This window comes from Euprymna scolopes, chromosome 46 (assembly GCF_053919585.1).
Source record: "Euprymna scolopes isolate OS-2025 chromosome 46, ASM5391958v1, whole genome shotgun sequence".
Lineage (NCBI taxonomy): Eukaryota > Metazoa > Mollusca > Cephalopoda > Sepiida > Sepiolidae > Euprymna > Euprymna scolopes.
In genome coordinates, this window is record NC_136527.1 from 37,306,051 (window position 1) to 37,325,780 (window position 19,730).

General features: G+C 35.3%; 1 long non-coding RNA gene across 1 annotated transcript; it reads left to right on the forward strand.

Annotated features, from left to right (window-relative positions):
* The first annotated feature begins 174 nt into the window (after nt 1–174).
* LOC145270519 (uncharacterized) lies at nt 175–18,700 on the forward strand. Its single transcript, XR_013865412.1, has 2 exons — nt 175–253; nt 15,528–18,700. It is a non-coding gene; the product is annotated as an uncharacterized LOC145270519 (long non-coding RNA).
* The last annotated feature ends 1,030 nt before the right edge of the window (nt 18,701–19,730 follow it).

A 19,730-nucleotide genomic window follows, 5' to 3' on the forward strand; every position in this document is an offset into this window, starting at 1 on the left:
ATCTATGTGTACAGTAATACAAAACCCAAAATGTTTATACATTTTGAGCATTGACATTCATTTTGCCCGTTCCTATATTATATCCCTTAGTTATCTCCTTGGGCCGGACATTTTTCATATATAGTTTTTTTTTTACTCGACACCGGCAGGTTGACCGGTGTTTTATTCTGTAATTGTAGTCAGCAGCCTTTCTAGTCTCACGTGCCTCTGTCTTTTATCTTCTGTTGTCCTTCGCCGTTTTAAGCCATCTCCGGTAAGAAACATTATATATCTCCTTCTTAAAGACACTTTTTAATAATTTTTAACATTATTTTTTAAAAATATTATTTCATCTTAATTACGAACTTTTTTTATATTTTCTTTACCCACATGTCCGTAGCAGTGTCAGAAATTTCGTGAAAATAGTGAATAATTCCACCCCATCTTTCCAAGCTTATAACTCCTCGAAAAATGTAATTCAAGCCCTAATTTTTTTTTTCAATTAAAGGAGTAAGGACCAAGGTTTTATTTAAAAAAAAAACAAAACAAAACAATGTGTTTTTTTTTTTAAAAAAGGTTTTAAACTTCGGACTTTACAGGTAAATTTCTAAAAAACTGATTTTTTTTTGTTTTAAATTTGAATATATTATTTATTGACCTTTTCTCTTCAATTTGTGATATATAAAACTATTAAACATAAATTAATTATTTACTTTTTAATAGACATTTCAAAATGAGAGGCGTAAATTATTCGACCCCCTATCTTTCTAAGCTTATAACTCCTCGAAAAATGTAATTCAAGCCCTAATTTTTTTTTCAATTAAAGGAGCAAGGACCAAGGTTTCATTAAAAAAAAAAAAAGACAAAAAGAAACAATGTGTTCTTATAAAATAAGGTTTTAAACTTCGGACTTTACAGGTAAATTTCTAAAAAACTGATTTTTTTTTTGTTTTAAATTTGAATATATTATTTATTGACCTTTTCTCTTCAATTTGTGATATATAAAACTATTAAACATAAATTAATTATTTACTTTTTAAGAGAAAGTTGAAAATGGGGGGGCGTGAAAATGGGGGGGCGTGAAAATGGGGGGGGCGTGAATTTAAAAAAACGTTTGTCTAAAATATTAAAATATTATATTCGGTTTATTGGAAAGAACATAAAATTTCACATTGACCCTGAAAATATCGTAAAAATAGAATCAATAGAAAAATTTTGATAGGTTTTTAAAATTTCAAAATATTGAGTTTAAAAATTGAAAAATATTGAGTTCGGAAAATTCATTACTGTTTAAAAAAAAAATAAAAATATTTTTATTACTTTTAAAACAACTGTAATAGTTTATTTTGGAAGTATAATCCATAAAGAAAATAAATAACCCACTTTTAACAGAGAAATTACGAGATTTTTATATTGTATTCGCAGTTTCGTGTTAGGGGTGTCAAAAATTCCTACAAAAATTCTGATACTGTAAAAGTAAGGGGTACGGACTAAGTCCGTACCCCTTACTTTTAACTGTGTTGTTCATTTCATTACGCATACGACTCCCCATTCAGCCTTTTATAACTTTTCGATTCTTATGTTTTTCTCTTTGTGTTCTCAACAATGTTTTTTGTTTGTTTGTTTCTTTCTTTCTTTGTTTTTATCAGTTTTGTGTTTTTCTGTTTTTTTTCTTTCATATCTCAATATGCATATTTTTTTTTACCATATCTCAATATGCATATGTTAATTAAAAGAGTTAAGATATAAACAAATGTAATTATTAAAGGAGATAATAACTTCCGGTATTATTTTCCGAAGTTATTTCTATATTTTTATTTTATGTATGTGAGGATGTGCCTTGATCGAAACCTTATATTAATCGGTAGGTGTATCAGAATTTTTGTAGGAATTTTGGACACCCCTAACACGAAACTGCGAATACAATATAAAAATCTCGTAATTTCTCTGTTAAAAGTGGGTTGTTTATATTCTTTATGGATTATACTTCCAAAATAAAGTTGTTTTAAAAGTAATAGAAATATATTTTTTAACAACAGTAATGAATTTTCCGAACTCAATATTTTTCAAATTTTAAACTTTAAAAATCTATTCAAATTTTTCTATTGATTCTATTTTTACGATATTTTCAGGGTCAATGTGAAATGTTATGTTCTTTCCAATAAACCGAATATAATATTTTAGACAAACTTTTTTTTTTTAAATTCACGCCCCACCCATTTTCAAGTGTCTATTAAAAAGTAAATTATTAATTTACTCACCGAAAAGTAAATAATTAATTTACTCACAAATTGAAGAGAAAAGGTCAATAAATAATATATTCAAATTTAAAAAAAAAAAGTAGTGTTTTTTAGAATTTTCCCTGTAAAGTTTGAAGTTTAAAACCTTTTTTTTTAACCACGTTATTTGTTTTCTCTTTTCTTTTTTTTTATGGAATCTTGGTCCTTGCTCCTTTAATTGAAAAAAAAATTAGGGCTTGAATTACATTTTTCGAGGAGTTATAAGCTTGGAAAGATGGGGTGGAATTATTCACTATTTTCACGAAATTTCTGACACACCTAATTAATCGGTGGCACTTCCATGAGTTCTATAGGGTCAGAATAAAAAAAAAATTGTTATGCATTTTGTAAATTCATCTTTGTTTTTAATCAGTTCATATGCATGTCACGTTTGTACAGTGGTAACGTCACCAGCTTTGAATGTTACAGTTTTGATTTTGGTTTCAATTCTAGCTGATGACACCCAAATACGTTTTTTTTTTACTTTTGACATCACGACTCTATAATCATATATAAGAAATCTGAACAAATTTAAAATATTATATTTAAGCATGTTTAACAACTGGCCAAATCCAACCGCCCCCCCTCCTCAGCTAGGTATAAAATAGCATCAACTTTCTTACATTTTGGGGCTTCTGTAGAAATTATGCGTGACGCATTGTTTCTTGTTTTGATTGTGTGAAGCTAGATCTGTTACTAAACTCTCGCTTTGGGGGGGGGGGGCTAATAAAGGTATATTTTTTTAAAAATTCAGTATCTTAAGACTTTATGTAGAAAATGTGTAAGGAAAGTCATTTAAAAATTACTGCGCCCTCTGTAGATGTATAAGGAAAATCCTTTAAAAGTACTGCGCCCTCTGTAGATTTATAAGGAAAATCCTTTAAAAGTACTGCGCCCTCTGTAGATGTATGATGTTGCAGCAACGTAAAGCAATTCAATAACCAGTAAACACCGGTTCTGCACGGAATCCAACTAGCAAGGTGCCTAGACGGATGTGAAGGGTTACTCAGAACGGCCCAACAATGGTAAGATATGCTCACACGGCACGAGAAGCAACAGCAACACGATTCCCGACCAAGTCAATTATCGCTCTCCCAACGTCTTTCAATCATCCGCTTTTATGGCCGTTGTAGGCCGGCTAAATTTGCATATTGCGAGAATTCATGTGACTTTGCGAGATATCATCCTTTACAAAAGATGGCGGCCACCATCTTGATCTTTCTTTATCTATTTTCGGTCGGCGATGCCGAGCCGGTCCCGAGGTAAGTCTTTCCTTTTCGTCCGTCTTTCTTACGCACCCACACAACACACAAACACACGGGCGCTTGTCTCCTGGATGCACATTACACTCCCCCCTGATCTGATGATCACATAGAGAGCATTGTGGGGGTGGCCTTTTAGTGCGTGTGCTTCTGCGAAGAGGTACATTCACTGTTTCAGATTCGGGCTCTGGATCTGGTTCCGCCTCATCAGATGAAGTATCGCTATCAGTCTCTGGAAGGGGCTCACTGAATCCGTGTATCGGCAGCTCATCACTAGACGCTTCACTGCTTTCTTCTGTAGTTGTGTGATGCACCTCGGTAGCTGGGCGAAGATCTCGCACATGTCGTGGGGTTCCATCGACCAAAACAGACTGCTAGCTAATCACTCCAGATATTTGTCCTCGCTTAAACTTGTCGGTGCACCGATTTCCTGGGGGCCGCACCCACACTGGATCTCCCACTTCATATCTATTACATGTTCCCTTGTAGGTTGGCTGTGTAGTGTTGATTCCCTTCACTCCGACTCGGTACGTGTAAATAGCATTCGCAGGTGCGGTTGAAGGAGGCGTAATGTTGTACCAATTTGTGGCTTCCGTAATAGTACATCGCTTCCTGGCAGCAATTCTCTTGATGCTGCGATGGCTTCTTTCAGCAATGCCATTTCCTGACAGCACATGTGCACATCGCAACCGTAGTTGGACGCCCCACTCATCTAACAACTGCCAGACTTGCTGGCTACAAAACGCTGCATCATTGTCAGTCAGGAGCTCTTCCGGCGCACCTTGCTCAGAAAATATGGATGATAGGTGGCGAACAACATGTTCTGAATCCTGTCTGGTCATCTGCCGCCACACCGCAAATCTCGAAGGCCCGCAATCAATGAGAGTTCGAAAGGGCTTGCCACTCTAATGGGTAATATCCATGGCCAGCCACTGCCACACACTCTCAACTTCCAATCGACCCTTCTGCCATCGCTCTGGTGCAGGATCAATAGACTGGCAAGCCTCACAATTTCTGATGATCTGTCTGACATCCATCTTGGTCACTGCTGGGTATACACGCCTCACAAAATAAAGGGTCCTCTTGATACCCGGATGTCTGATCCGTGCATGAAATTTTGTATTTGACATGGGTCGATTGCAACTGCACAAGATCAAGCAGTAATCTCCATTCCCATCTTCGCGGCTTCATACCATTTGTGAGGTACTCGGGTCAGTTGGTCAGCACGATTACAATGTGATGGCACCAGAGTGACGCTCGGTGATAGCCCATACTCAGATACCAGGTTTTTTAGCGTGTCTAGCCTTCTCCGTATTAACATTTCGCTTGCTGCCTTGGTACGGATTCGTGTCCGTCCTGAAAGTGTGTCAGACACCCAGTGGTAGACACAGAGAGAATCTGTGTACAAGGTCAACTTCTTAGACTGCCACTGCAGGGCCAGATTTATCCCCTTTACAACAGTGTCCAGCTCTGCCAGGTTTATATGCTGAGAATCTGTTACGGGCCGAACATGTTTCCTCCTTGCTTGAACGATACTCCCAATGCCAAAGAATTGGCATCAATCCACACACCTACGTTGTCTCCGTTAACACACCACTGCCCACAGGCAGGGTCCTTCTTGTTCACTCTCTTGAGTGTCTCTTTAATAATCAGAGTTAGTAGGACATCATCGGATATGTCATCCCAACCCGTGGTTGTTAAATTTGTTCTGCGTTTAATTACACCAACAGCTGCGCAGAGCCAGCCACAGACCGGTAAGTGACCAACAAGTTTTGCACACCAAGAAAAAACGGTCCGCCTTGTAACGATGTTGGGGATGCTTGGAATTTCACTGCCACGCCTCCATTGTAGGGTGCCATCTTCTTCATAAACATCCAATCCCAATACATGTGCTCCTTCCCTCAAACATTCGGGATTCTTGCATTCCAGACCAAACTGAGCCAACTTTTCTTTGACACACGACGCAGACTGTACATCTTCATTGACGTATACATCATCAATGTAAGCTGACGTTGAGTTCCTCATGGGCTTTTCTTGGGACAATACTGTGTTGACAATAGTCTTCATGATCTGTGGTGCCACATTTAGACCAAAGCCGAGGCGTGTAAGGCAGTACCTCTGCCCCTGGAACCAAACTGTCTGGAACGGTCACAACGTTTCATCAACTCGCACCTGTAAATAGGCTTTTCGCAAATCCAATATCGAGACATTAGTGCCTTTCAGACTCCATTCCCTCAACTTGCTGGCACATACGTCAGCGAGATTCGTAGTCCACTGTAAAATCCGGCCAATCGATGTGGAGCGTTGCACACACTGGGGCCTCCAAGAATTGCACTTTTCCATCCTGATGAATTGCGACTCCCGCCAGCGCCTTGATGGCATCGTATCCGAGCAACAGGTCAAACCCCAGGAGATTTCCTTGGGTCACGAGTACATTGATCTTAGTGGCTGCACTGGTGTCCGTGTAGATCTCGACAGTTCCAGCTCCATAGCATGTCTGGGTCTCGCCTCCTATCGTGGTGACTTTGATCTTTCTCTTAGTCAAACTTGGACACAGCCTGGCGCTCACTATAGTATGTGAACAGCCTGAGTCGAGAAGTGCTGAGCAGGGTATCCTGTTTACGTAGACGGTCATCACTGGTTGCGCCTTGTTCAAATTTTGCTCGGGGAGCAGGGCGGCGCTGACGTCCCCTCCCCTGATACGTTTCCCGCACAGTTTTGGGCTAGATGCCCCAAACCGCCACAATTCAAACAGCGCATGTTGGTTGCAATTCCTTGCAAAATGTCCGCATCGGCCGCAGCGAAAACATTTCCCATTGCTTGCAGGGTTCTGATTCGGAATCTCCTGAGCACCAATCTGGCCTGTCTGTGTCGCCATCACAACTGGTTCCCTCAGGTTCTCCTCATCTTTGATGATGGCTCGAGCACGTTCCATCAAGTGTTCCATGGTCGTTGTTGAAACGCTGGTTGAGGCTCTCAATAGCTGCTTCACCCGAGTGGGAAGGCCCGCCACAAACGTGTACACGAGCGTCCGCTCTGACACCCCTCCACCGAATAGGACTGCGAGTTTCTTTAACTCCATGAAGAAAACGTCCACGCTTTCCTCCGGTAGAAGTTTTCGGGAAGCAAATTTTTCATAGGCCGTACAAGGATCCATGGCGAATGTCTTGTACAGCGCAGCTTTAATTGCGGTGACATCTCCCTTTTCGGCAGCACTGAGTTGCTGATATACACTCAAGGCACCCCCAGCCAATCTCAGGGGAATCACAGTGTGTACCCTTTTTACCTCACAAAGGTCGCACACCAGCTCGACCCTTTCAACCCAGTCGACAATGGACGTGGACCGGTCAAACTCGGGTATGAGCTTTAAGTCGAATTTCGACTCGGTCATAGTCCTAGAGGCCAAATCGCCGAGATAGCTTGTAGAAAATGTGTAAGGAAAGTCCTTTAAAAATTACTGCGCCCTCTGTAGATGTATAAGGAAAATCCTTTAAAAGTACTGCACCCTCTGTAGATGTATGATGTTGCAGCAACGTAAAGCAATTCAATAACCAGTAAACACCGGTTCTGCACGGAATCCAACTAGCAAGGTGCCTAGACGGACGCGAACGGTTACTCAAAACGGCCCAACAATGGTAAGATATGCTCACACGGCACGAGAAGCAACAGTAACACGATTCCCGACCAAGTCAATCATTGCTCTCCCAACGTCTTTCAATCACCCGCTTTTATGGCCATTATAGGCCGGCTAAATTTGCATACTGCGAGAATTCATTTGACTTTGCGAGATATCATCCTTTACAAAAGACGGCGGCCGCCATCTTGATCTTTCTTTATCTATTTTCGGTCGGCGATGCCAAGCCAGTCCCGAGGTAAGTCTTTCCTTTTCGTCCATCTCTCTTACGCACCTACACAACACACAAACATGCGGGCGCTTGTCTCCTGGATGCACATTACACTTTACTAATTATCTTAGAAGCCGACGTGAAAACATTTTTCATTATGAACTTTTTTTTATGTGTAATTTTTTCCAATATAGATATTAACTTTAGACAATAATCTTTCAAACGCAATCAAGAAATAATGGGGAATACATAAAAAAATATATGATAAAATGACTTTCTAAACTATGTTCACCTATCAGTTTCACCATTAAATTGCACGTGCAACGAATTAGAGAATTAATAAAGATGAAAATTTTAGCTGTTCTCTCTCATGTAAATATAAAAATGTTAAAATTTTATCCGTAATATTCACGAAATAGATCGGCTCTATTTCGAAATGATTTCTTTTTTATTTTTCCTCTTCAATTTTGTTTTCTGCAAACTTGCTCTTCCGTTCGTCATCTTGAATGTTAACTTGAGTTTGTAAAGTCAATCACATTTGAAAAATCGTTTCATTTATAAAAGCAGATAAAGTTAATCGAAAGCAGATTATAAAACAAAAACGTAAGTATTACTACATGAATTTAGTATCGATTTTTGCGCATTTGCAGAATAAGTTAAAAATGTAAGGAAGATAACTCCATTAACTAAGCAAATAATCCTAATGAAAATGTTGATTTGTTGGTGAAAACGTTTTCGCTGTCAATGTTTTTGTTTTTCAATACTGACTTAAACATAAAAATAACTTCTTTATCATTTACCAAGGAAAAAATAATTTTATAAATTTTAAACGTTTTTAACTATTTCAAAAGTTTAAAGTAAAAAAAAATTCTTTTGCTTTCTCATTTTTTTCTCTGGATTATTTTATAGTTTTTCGGGTGTGCTAAAAACAAATATATACTTCAAAAGTAGCACAGAGAATTATTTTTCATGATATGAGTAAATTACTTTTTCAAAAAATGGGGATCAGTTTTCTATATAAATTTAATGTAAAATAAGCACCCACTTTCTGGCCACATGGTGATAATTTTTTTATGTTTTGTTGGGCTGCCTGAAAGCCGTTTTGGTAAATTGTTATTTACTTTCCTCCTTAACGATCATCTTTAACCTTACAACTTCCATAGGTTTTATGGTATGCTGAAAACAAATATCGCATTTAAATTTGCTGCAAACAAGTAAGTAACGCACCGACATTTACCAATAAGAACACCATTTAACATTTTTCGGATATTTTACTGTTTATATTGGCGAAGGAGGCAGGGTGCGAGGTGGTGTTGGGGCGCGAAAGCAGTAAAAGTTAAAAATGTTATTTTTCTTTTCTAGATGCAAGTGCATTTATTTATTTCAGTTTTTAATCTTTATTTCATTGTTTTATTTATTGTATAAATGGTTTTCTCGTGAAAAAAATGTTCCGATTCTATCTGGCAAATTCATTTGAAATAGAGCATAAATAGATCTGAAAATGCTGTTCTCTTACCCCCTCCCATTTAAACGTTACTACTTATAAAAGAACATGCTTGTCCAAGTTGCAAGCTATATCACGTGATGATCGTTTTCTTTTCAAAAATGAAAAGACTGAAGTTTATTTCAAGCAAAATCAACTCTTATTTGCAGTCACGAAGGATGTGTTATAGCAGTTACGTTATGAAGTTGTAATATTTTTCTTTTATAGATGCAAGTGCTAATATATTTATTTCAATTTTTAATCTTTATCTTTATTTCATTGTTTTATTGATTGTGTAAATGGTTTTCTCATGGAAAAATGTGCGGATTCTATCTGGAAGGTCATTTGGAATATATATCGTTTTATTTTTTATAATAGATTTTTCTTGTCCATAAATGTTGTTCGTATTTTCCAAGTTGATAGCATAAACAGATTAGGCAATTATATTCATTTTCACTTAGTGAGAGGGGAATCTTTCACCATACCTTCCCTTAAACACGCCAAATGGACTTTTAATATATATATTTTTTTAATGGAGAGTAGACAATGCATTGTAGATGCATTATCGGTAGCTCCCATTACTATCACTTCTCTTTATTTGTCACTCAGTCCTCATATTTTAATGAGTGGTTTTTCTGACAAAGGTAGAAGAAAAAGCTGTATTCTAGGTTGGCAGTATTTTGCATGAACAGCCGCCAGAGATGTCGGAAAATTTCTGTTTCTATGTCTATCCTTGTAGCCATGTCACTAGTAAGGGTGCTGGAGGAAAACGTTTCATCTGGGCTGACGTTATCCGCCTGATAGTCAGGGACCCAAGCCTTGGATTAACCACTAAGGAGGCTGTCCTATCAGCAAGTACTGGGTCTGCCATTTGGATTCTGGACCATGCAGTAGCTTCTGGTGGGGCCTCTCGATGCCATATTAGTGGCTAATTGTTACGGCTTTACCTTTTCATGTGCTACAAAAAATATTTCTTCATTTCTATTTCTCTCTTACTTTCCCTTTCTACCCTGCTTCAAGCAAGTCTGTCGACCTAGTCCACAAATCCCAAAACTCTATCATGAAAAGTTTCAATAAAAAATACACAGTTAAACCCGGATCTCTTACTTCTAACGTAGACCCCCACTAACATGTCTCATTCTCGAACATCAAGGGTCTATGTTCTAACCTTCCAGAGGTTGAAACCTAATTACAGGAGACTAAAGCAGACATATTTCTTAGCGAAACTGGCATTGAACAGACTATTTCCCTAAGTGAGTTCGTAATTAAAGGATACTCTAATTAAACTTCCAAATCTGATCCCCAAGATCGCCATGGGCATGGAATATGTGCCTATATAAAAGATGGCTTTCCATGTGGTAGGGATATCTCCAAAGAAGATCCTAACTTACCCTATATGTGCTTCTGGGTTGCACTTGCTCAAACTACTGCATTTATATTTGCTCTCTACCACCCGTCCAACAGCGCAGTTACTATCTTTAAAAGCATATTTGAGAAAATTGAACACGTCCTATCTGTTTATCCTTCAGCTAATATTCATGTTTGTGGAGACTTCAGTGTTTACAATGTGGAATGGTTAACTCACTCAAACAAGACCGATGATGAGGGGAAGCTCTTTCATAACTTCTCCATTGCTTATGATCTCACTCAGATTGTTCACGAACCCACCTGTGTGCCCGATACTGACAGCCAGTATGCAAGTCTCCTAGATCTTTTTCTCACAACTTGACCTTAACTGTGTTCAGCTTCCATTCTGTCTCCACTTGAATCTTCCGACCACTCTGTTGTATCAGTTAAGATAAAAATGAAATGTAATAAGTCCTAAGATGTACCTCTCCATCGTACAGTATATCGTTACTCTATGACTCACTGGGATAGCTTCTGTACATTTATATCAGATCTTCCTATGCGTTCCATGTTTAAAAAGGATGTGTCCTCTATAGTATCAGACCTGACAGAATGGTTAATTGTAGGTATAGACCATTTCATACCCTCGAAAAAATTCCAGCAAAACCTAACAGCCAGCCGTGGTTCTCTCCAGAATGTGCTGCTGCCATTGCGCACAGAAATCACTTTTTCCATTGCTTCCAACATAATAGATGTACTGAGATTAAAGCTACTTTCAAGACTGCCAGCAACCAATGTAAAAAAGTAATAAAGACCGCCAGAGAGTTTTATGCTCAGTCTGTCAAGTCCAAAGTAGCTGAGCTGCAGCTTGGTTCCCACCAGTTTTGGAAAATAGCAAACAGATTTCTGAACAGAAGCGTGTGTTCTATCCCAACTATCATAAATGGATCTGAGGTAATCTCGTCAGCATCAGACAAAGTCAATTTGCCAAGAACTTTACAGCTAATTGTACCCTATGTGACCAAGGCCGCCAACCTCCAATATTTCTTTCTGTATCAGAAAACACGCTATGTGATATACAAATATCTGTACATGATGTTTCCAAGCTAATCAAAAACCTTGATTTCAGTAAAGCAACTGGCTGTGGCAGTATTCCAATTATAGTACTCAAAAAACTTCGACCAGAACTAGCGTCCATCCTTACAAAACTATTTAAACGTTGTCTTAAGGAGAATTGCTTCCCATCGCCCTGGAAAATCTCATCAGTATACCCTGTATTTAGGAATTCAGGTGATTCTCAGTACAGGCCAATAAGTCTCCTGTGCGTCATGTGTAAGTTGCTGGAATCTGTGTTAAATAAAGAAGTAATCTTAGCAAAAATAACATTCTTAGTGACACACAATATGGTTTCCGTTCTGCTAGATCTACAGCAGATGTGCTTACACGAATCTCTCGATGGAGGTTACCTTTCTAGGGCAATTGCTCTTGACATATCAAAAGCCTTTGATAGAGTACATAAAGGTTTACTTCACAAGATCTCCAGCTACAGTATATCTGGAAATGTCTTCTCAATTATTAAATCATTTCTCTCTGATAGGTTCATAAGAGTAGTGGTTGATGGGCAGAAATCAGTAGCTCTCAGTATTAGTCCCTCAGGGGCTCATCCTGGGCCCAACTCTTTTCCTGATCTACATTAATGATCTTTCAAATCACATCCTTACATCATTCAAAGGCATTTATATTGCACTACTATCTATGCTAGCACATGTGAGACCATAAACGACCAAGTTCTCTCCGATTCTCTTTCCTCTGATCTTGAGCAATGGAACAATGAGGAATACTAAAAAATTGTTAAAGAAAAAACTGTATGTTCTTCCAGTGTAAGTGTGATGTGAAACTACATTCGATCATTTTCTGCACAAGGAGATCCATTTTCTGCACTTAATACACAACCTTAATACACAATCTTTTTTGCATTTGTTTTGATGGCAGTTTCTTCTCCTGACAACAAGCATTGGTGTTTTCACTTCTTTTTCTAACATGCATAGATTTATTTCAGCGTCTGCCTTTTTGTGTTTTAAAATTTTGAAACTAAATTTACTTGTTAGCTTTTTTTGTTTATTCACTTTCTTCTAATTCGAAATCGCTTTTTATCGGCTAATCAAATGCCCAGCCAATGAATTAAAAAATAATTAGCAAAACTGTCGACCTCTTAACATCATCGAAAAAATACTAAAAACATAAACAAATGAAAAAGTCGATTTAGTGTTTCAATAATTGAACAATGCTCAGCTTAAACGGATGATGTTTTGATGGCAGGTTTTCCTGACAACATGCATTTGTGTTTTCATTTCTTTTTCTAACATTCATATATTTTTTTCTGTGTCTCCCTTTTTCTGTTTGGCGAGTTGAAAACTAAATGTGTTAGCTTTTTGTTTATTTACTTTTTTACAATTCGAATGTCGTCTGCTTCCATTTCAACAATGTTTGTTTTTATCGCTTAATCAAACGCCCAGGCAATAAATTAAAAAAATAAATAATCAGAAAAAACTGCCGACCACTATACAAGTCAAAATCAATATTTGTTAAGAAACAAAAAGAAGAGAAAAAATAAGCTTAACTGAACATGACATTTCTTTATTATGTATGCACAGTTACGTATAGGCTTCTTTATTCTTTGTTAGAATAACTAGTAAAAAAACGGCACCAAATGAAGCTATTGTGCAGTGGATTTTTCGTCAGCCAGAAAACAAAATGTACACTTCATTTTGTATAAAATTTTCACACCTTTTTTTCTGTTTATTTATTGCGTAATATGTGTGCGCCCTGCTAAAGATGAAGAGTGTGGACCAGACGGTGGATAGATTGAGCCATGCTTGTGATATTTTGTATGCACAGTTACGTATAGGCTTCTTTATTCTTTGTTAGAATAACTAGTAAAATAGATTGAGCCATGCTTGTGATATTTTGTTTGACGGCTGATTATAGACCTCTCTTGTCTTTTGCCTTTTTCTCTCGGCTATACATGTGACCTGCATTTGCAGGTTCGCTTACCTTTAACAGCTACGCATGTAAGAAAAGTTGATCTTTAACCAGTGACAATATCAAGTCTGACAACCTGATCTCATCGTTCAGTGCATTTACTACCGGCTGTCATGCGTGTGTGCACCTTCAACATGTGACACAAAGGAATTAAACTCTTGTCAATTTTACTTTCCAAGTCATGTGATGCCACATAGGGTTAACATCATTAAAAGACTCATAATACAACAACAATAATAATATATAATACCTTTAAATTTGTAATCAGTATCAAAAGTCCTTCTCTTCTCTACTGCATAGGTAAAATTCTTAATCGAGTTACGTACTTAATATCCTGGTAGCTGCATGATTGGTCCTAGTGATGAGGTTTTGGATTGAATCTATATATGAAACGTGCTACAGGAGGAAAATGTTGCTTCCTTTCAATTTCATTTTGCAGGGTCATTTACCTTTAACAGCACCAATTCTGACACCTTGACTCATAGGGTTAACATCATTAAAACATTCTCATGAAAACATTCTCAGAAAAGTTGATCTTCAACCAGTGACAATACTAATTCTAACAACCTGACCCCATCGTTCAGTGCATTTGCTACCAGCTATCATGCGTGTGACACAAAGGAATTAAACTCTTGTTGATTTTACTTTCCAAGTCATGTGATGCCACATAGGGTTAACATCATTACAAGACTCTCATAACACAACAATAATAATATATAATATCTTTAAATATGTAGTCAGTATCAAACTTTCAATTCTCACAATGTATATCATGTAAAGAAAGTAACAATCTGTTTCATACTGAACAAAAGCAATATGTACTAATAACAATACATATCAAAAATCGCTCCTGAATGTTACTGTCATGTTATGTGGATAACAGTTTGTACACCATACATGACGAACTTGTCAGAAAAAAATGAAAGAATCTGTAATCTGTAAAACGTCAAGATAGTATTCAAGAGTGATTCGACTCTCCAGAACATGCTGTGCATGTAAAGCCACTTATGGAAAAATTCATGACAAAGAGATTCCATGGAAAATTATACAAATATGGACCATGCCATTCACTTCCAGTAAAATTAGAAAAACATTGAAAAGCTGTAATATGTGGAAAGATTTAAAAATCAGTTATGGCAGAATTTATATTGATGGAAAAGGGAAACCATCTACCTTTATGGGATAAAGTAACAATTATAGATGGAGAAGAACAGTGAATAATATGTTGTAATAAATAGTGATAACATCTAAAAATAAATAAATTCCTAAAATTCCTCCTGCGATTGTCTGCTAGAACGTGTGGTTTGAGTACTTGGTAAAATTCAGTTATAAGTTATATACTCCTGAACTGAACGTTGAACTTTCAATCATCAGTGAGATTGAAAATAGGATTTCAATGTATGTAGGACTTTTGAATGGAACCCTTTGTTTAGTACATGAGAGTATCATGCTCTTGTGTTGTTAGTGATGACTGGACCAAGTGCCAAAGCAACAAGCTCTTCCCAATCTATACTTTTAAACTACTAAATCCTAGAAAATCATGCAAAGAAGAAGTAGTCTTATTACGCATTCGGATAGAACACACATACATAACTCACTCCTACATACTAAAAAGTGAAGAACTTCCTAAATGTATACTATGTCACAAACCTTATACAGTTAAAAACCTTTTACTTGACTGCTATGACCTCATACAAATCCGTCAACACTACTACAAGAAACTGTAAAGAACTCTTTGAAAAAGAAAACCCTAAAACTACTCTTAATTTCCTACAAAGAGCAAACGTTTACTATAAAAATAAATGCTATCAAATAAACTGTTCCAAAACATCCGAGTGAAAAATCTGAATATACCCAAATCGACTCAGAAAGTATAAAAATTTTTAATCCTTACATACAGCATTAAATGATCCAAAGAATGTCGATATGCTGGTTAAAGTATCAAACAAGCATCAAAATTTTGTATAGATTTCTGTTCAATAGAAAGATTCCAAGTTCGACAAAATACACCTGAATAAGATCGAAGATAACATAGAAACGTTGTGAAAATAACACCCAAGATGAGAACAGTATTCTGAAGAATCCAAATAATATGAATAATCAATTCTCATCTCTACAACGAATGAATATAAATATTTTAGTTAAATATTTGAAAACAGAAACAAATTAATTTGTAAACAAAGAAGTATTGATTAAATCTATAATCATTTTATTTTATATTTAATTAATAATAAATTTATATAATTCAATTTTACTAATGTATTTTTTCAAATTTATTTTATATTTCCAGAATTTGCAACAAGGAAAAGAACTCCGTTAATGCATCAAAAGGACCTTTCGTCATTTCTTATTTCAATAAGTTTATAACAATCAAATTTCTTCATATAAATTTTATAAAGTCAAAATTTATTAGCATATTTCATCATACTATCCATTGTGTATAATTTTTGTGGAATTATATTCGGGCAAATATGGGAGACAAACCTCATTCTTGTAAAGTATGTGATTATTCATTTCCATGGAAATCACATTTGTTGCGTCATATGAAAACACATATGGGAGACAAACCCCATTCTTCCTTTGCACAAAAGTCAACTTTGTTGCGTCATATGAGAACACATACGGGAGAGAAACCATATTCTTGTAAAGTATGTGCTTCGTCTTTTGCAGAGAAGTCAACTTTGCTGTGTCATATGAAAACACATACAGGAGAAAAACCACATTCTTGTGAAGTATGTGGTTCTTCCTTTGCACGAAAGTCAAATTTGGTTAGTCATATGAAGACACATACGGGAGAGACACCACATTTTTGTGAAGTATGTGGTTCTTCTTTTGCACGAAAGTCAACTTTGTTGAGTCATATGAAAACACATACAGGAGAGAAACCACATTCTTGTGAAGTATGTGGTTCTTCTTTTGCATGGAAATCAAATTTGTTGTCTCATATGAAAACACATACGGGAGACAAGCCACATTCTTGTGAAGTATGTGGTTCTTCTTTTGCATGGAAATCAAATTTGTTGTCTCATATGAAAACACATACGGGAGAGAAACTACATTCTTGTGAAGTATGTGGTTCTTCTTTTTCACTAAAGTCAACTTTGTGGCGTCATATAACAACACATACAGGAGAAAAACCACATTCTTGTGAAGTATGTGGTTCTTCTTTTGCACGAAAGTCAAATTTGTTTAGTCATATGAAAACGCATACGGGAGAGACACCACATTTTTGTGAAGTATGTGGTTCTTCTTTTGCAACAAAGTCAACTTTGTTGAGTCATATGAAAACACATACAGAAGAGAAACCACATTCTTGTGAAGTATGTGATTCTTCTTTTGCATGGAAATCAAATTTGTTGTATCATATGAAAACACATACGGGAGACAAACCACATTCATGTGAAGTATGTGGTTCTTCTTTTGTATGGAAATCAAATTTGTTGTCTCATATGAAAACACATACGGGAGACAAACCACATTCTTGTGAAGTATGTGGTTCTTCTTTTGCACGAAAGTCAACTTTGTTGAGTCATATGAAAACACATACGGGAGAGAAACCACATCTCTGTGAACTATGTGGTTCTTCTTTTGCACATAAGTCAAATTTTTTAAGTCATGTGAAAACACATTCGAAAGCCTGACATAGTGTTATGGGGCAAGAAAGAGAATATGGAAACCCTAGTGGAAGTAAGCGTCTATTATAGAAACAACCGGGCTAATGAAGAAGAATTTTAAAAACTATCTTGCGAATATACCTGATGAACCAAGTGCAAAAGAAATATAAATAATAGCAATTAAAGGAACGGTTAGAATCTTAAAAATATCTCTCAGTTGGAGTAATTTAACTAATGGGAGAATGTTTGGCATCCGCTAGAATGCCCCATCTCCAGGAAAAACAAAGTAATACGAAAACTGAAAACAAAAAGCGACAAACCTCATTCTTTTGAAGTACGTGGTTCCTCTGGACAGAAATCAGATTTATTGTGTCATAAGCTAACACATATCGGAAACAATATCTGATGATCTTCCAAAATCCATACCTCAAAATCGTATACAAGTATCTTGAAGCGAGAGCCAGGAGGACAACCTCTATTACATAGTCAGCCAACTATTTTGCACAAGACCGTTTTATAAATATGTCAGAATCAGAAAACAAGTCTACTATAGAAATCACCAAAAAAAATCTTTGAAAATACTCGAGAACTTTCATGAGAGAAAATTGGACACATGAGCCAAACAATAACATGACAAATATTTTCTCGATTTATTTACCTAAGAATTTTTAAATAAGGAAGGTTTTATAGACTGGCTTAAAAGATGATAGCGCCACTATTATCAGGACATAATTATTATGGCTGCTCACGATCAAAATTTTGTTCCAAATGCTTCTAATAAGATGAAGGATCTCAGCATGACAAGTGTAGTTTGTGCAACAGAGAAGTTAGTTTGAGTGGGTTGACATTTGCTAGAGGATGGCTACTATATAATGAAATACAATGGATTGTGTAAATATATCCGCATCATCTATAAAATGTTGAATATTGAATGCTGTTGGAAGTCCTGGGAACAACAGTTGGACATATCATACACCATCGACTATGACTCTACGATTCCTACAGCTACATGCTTAGAAAATGGAGCTATTAAAGCTCACATAATAAAATGTGACAAGTAAGAGAAAGAATCAACGTTAGAAAATAATGTCCCCAATATTATTTGGTTAAACATAGTGACAAAAATACAACGAAATACCAGGTTTTTATGTACGACATAGAAAAGAAACTGTAATTCTTAGAAAATCTGTATTCCACTAAGATTTGTTGAGAAGGAACATTTGTTGTGTCATATGCAAAAATATACTGAATACAAAAGAACTTTAATAGAACGTACAAATATCTATGTATCTCATATAGAGTTTTAGTCTGACCCCAGATAAGGAGCCCTCTGATTTCTGAGAACTTCGAATTATCAGATTAATTCGATATTTTTAAAACTTCCAATTCCAAAATTCAACATTCTGCTGTTAAAACCTGCAACTCAAAAACTTACACTTTGTTTTCAAAACGTCCAAATCCACAAGACAGCCTGTTGTGAAACCTATTAACTCCAAAACCCAACATTCTGTTGTCAAAACTATTAACTTTACAACTCGACATTCTGTTGTCAAAACGTCCAACTCCAAAACTCGACACTTTTCAAGTTCACTTACACATGCCTACATACGTAGCACATTTTCCTTTAACTCGTCCTCTATTCTGTACACGTCTTTTTTAATTCATCTGTTTCTTTTTTTGCATAGAAATGGCGACATTCTGCATTGCTGTCATGACCGTTACCCATGAAACCAATTGACTTTAACCATTTTATGCTTTCAATTTTTGTAACACGATCAACTCATTAAACACATGTTAGCTAAGTAAGTTTCGATCTTGCCTTCAAAGTAAAATAAAAACTAAAAAATCATATTTTTGTAATGTATGTTGGTCTGATGAGAGAAATAATATGATTCTTTGATTATGTTAATAATTCTATTTGAATATTTTTTTAATTTAATAAATCTAAATAAAATTAAATACACTTCAATAAAATTTAATGAATCTAAATAAAATTTAAAACATTTCAATAAAATATAATAAATCTAAATAAAATTTAATACATTTCAATAAAATTTGGAAAAAACTCAATAAAATTTAGAAAAAAACTCAATAAAATTTGATAAATCTCAATAAAATTTGATAAATCTCAATAAAATTTGATACATCTCAATAAAATTTAATACATCTCAATAAAAGTTGATACATCTCAATGAAATTTAATACATCTCAATGAAATTTAATACATCTCAATAAAATTTAATACATCTCAATAAAATTTAATATATCTCAATAAAATTTAATACATCTCAATGAAATTTAATACATCTCAATAAAATTTGATACATCTCAATAAAATTTGATACATCTCAATAAAAGTTGATACATCTCAATAAAATTGAATACATCTCAATAAAATTTGATACATCTCAATAAAATTTGATAAATCTCAATAAAATTTAATACATCTACATAAAATTTAATACATCTCAATAAAAGTTGATACATCTCAATAAAAGTTGATACATCTCAATAAAATTTGATAAATCTCAATAAAATTGAATACATCTCAATGAAATTTGATACATCTCAATAAAATTTAATACATCTCAATAAAAGTTGATACATCTCAATAAAAGTTTATACATCTCAATAAAATTGAATACATCTCAATAAAAGTTGATACATCTCAATAAAATTGAATACATCTCAATAAAAGTTGATACATCTTAATAAAATTTGATAAATCATAATAAAATTTAATACATCTCAATAAAATTTGATACATCTCAATAAAAGTTGATACATCTCAATGAAATTTGATACATCTCAATAAAATTTGATAAATCATAATAAAATTTAATACATCTCAATAAAAGTTAATAAATCATAATAAAATT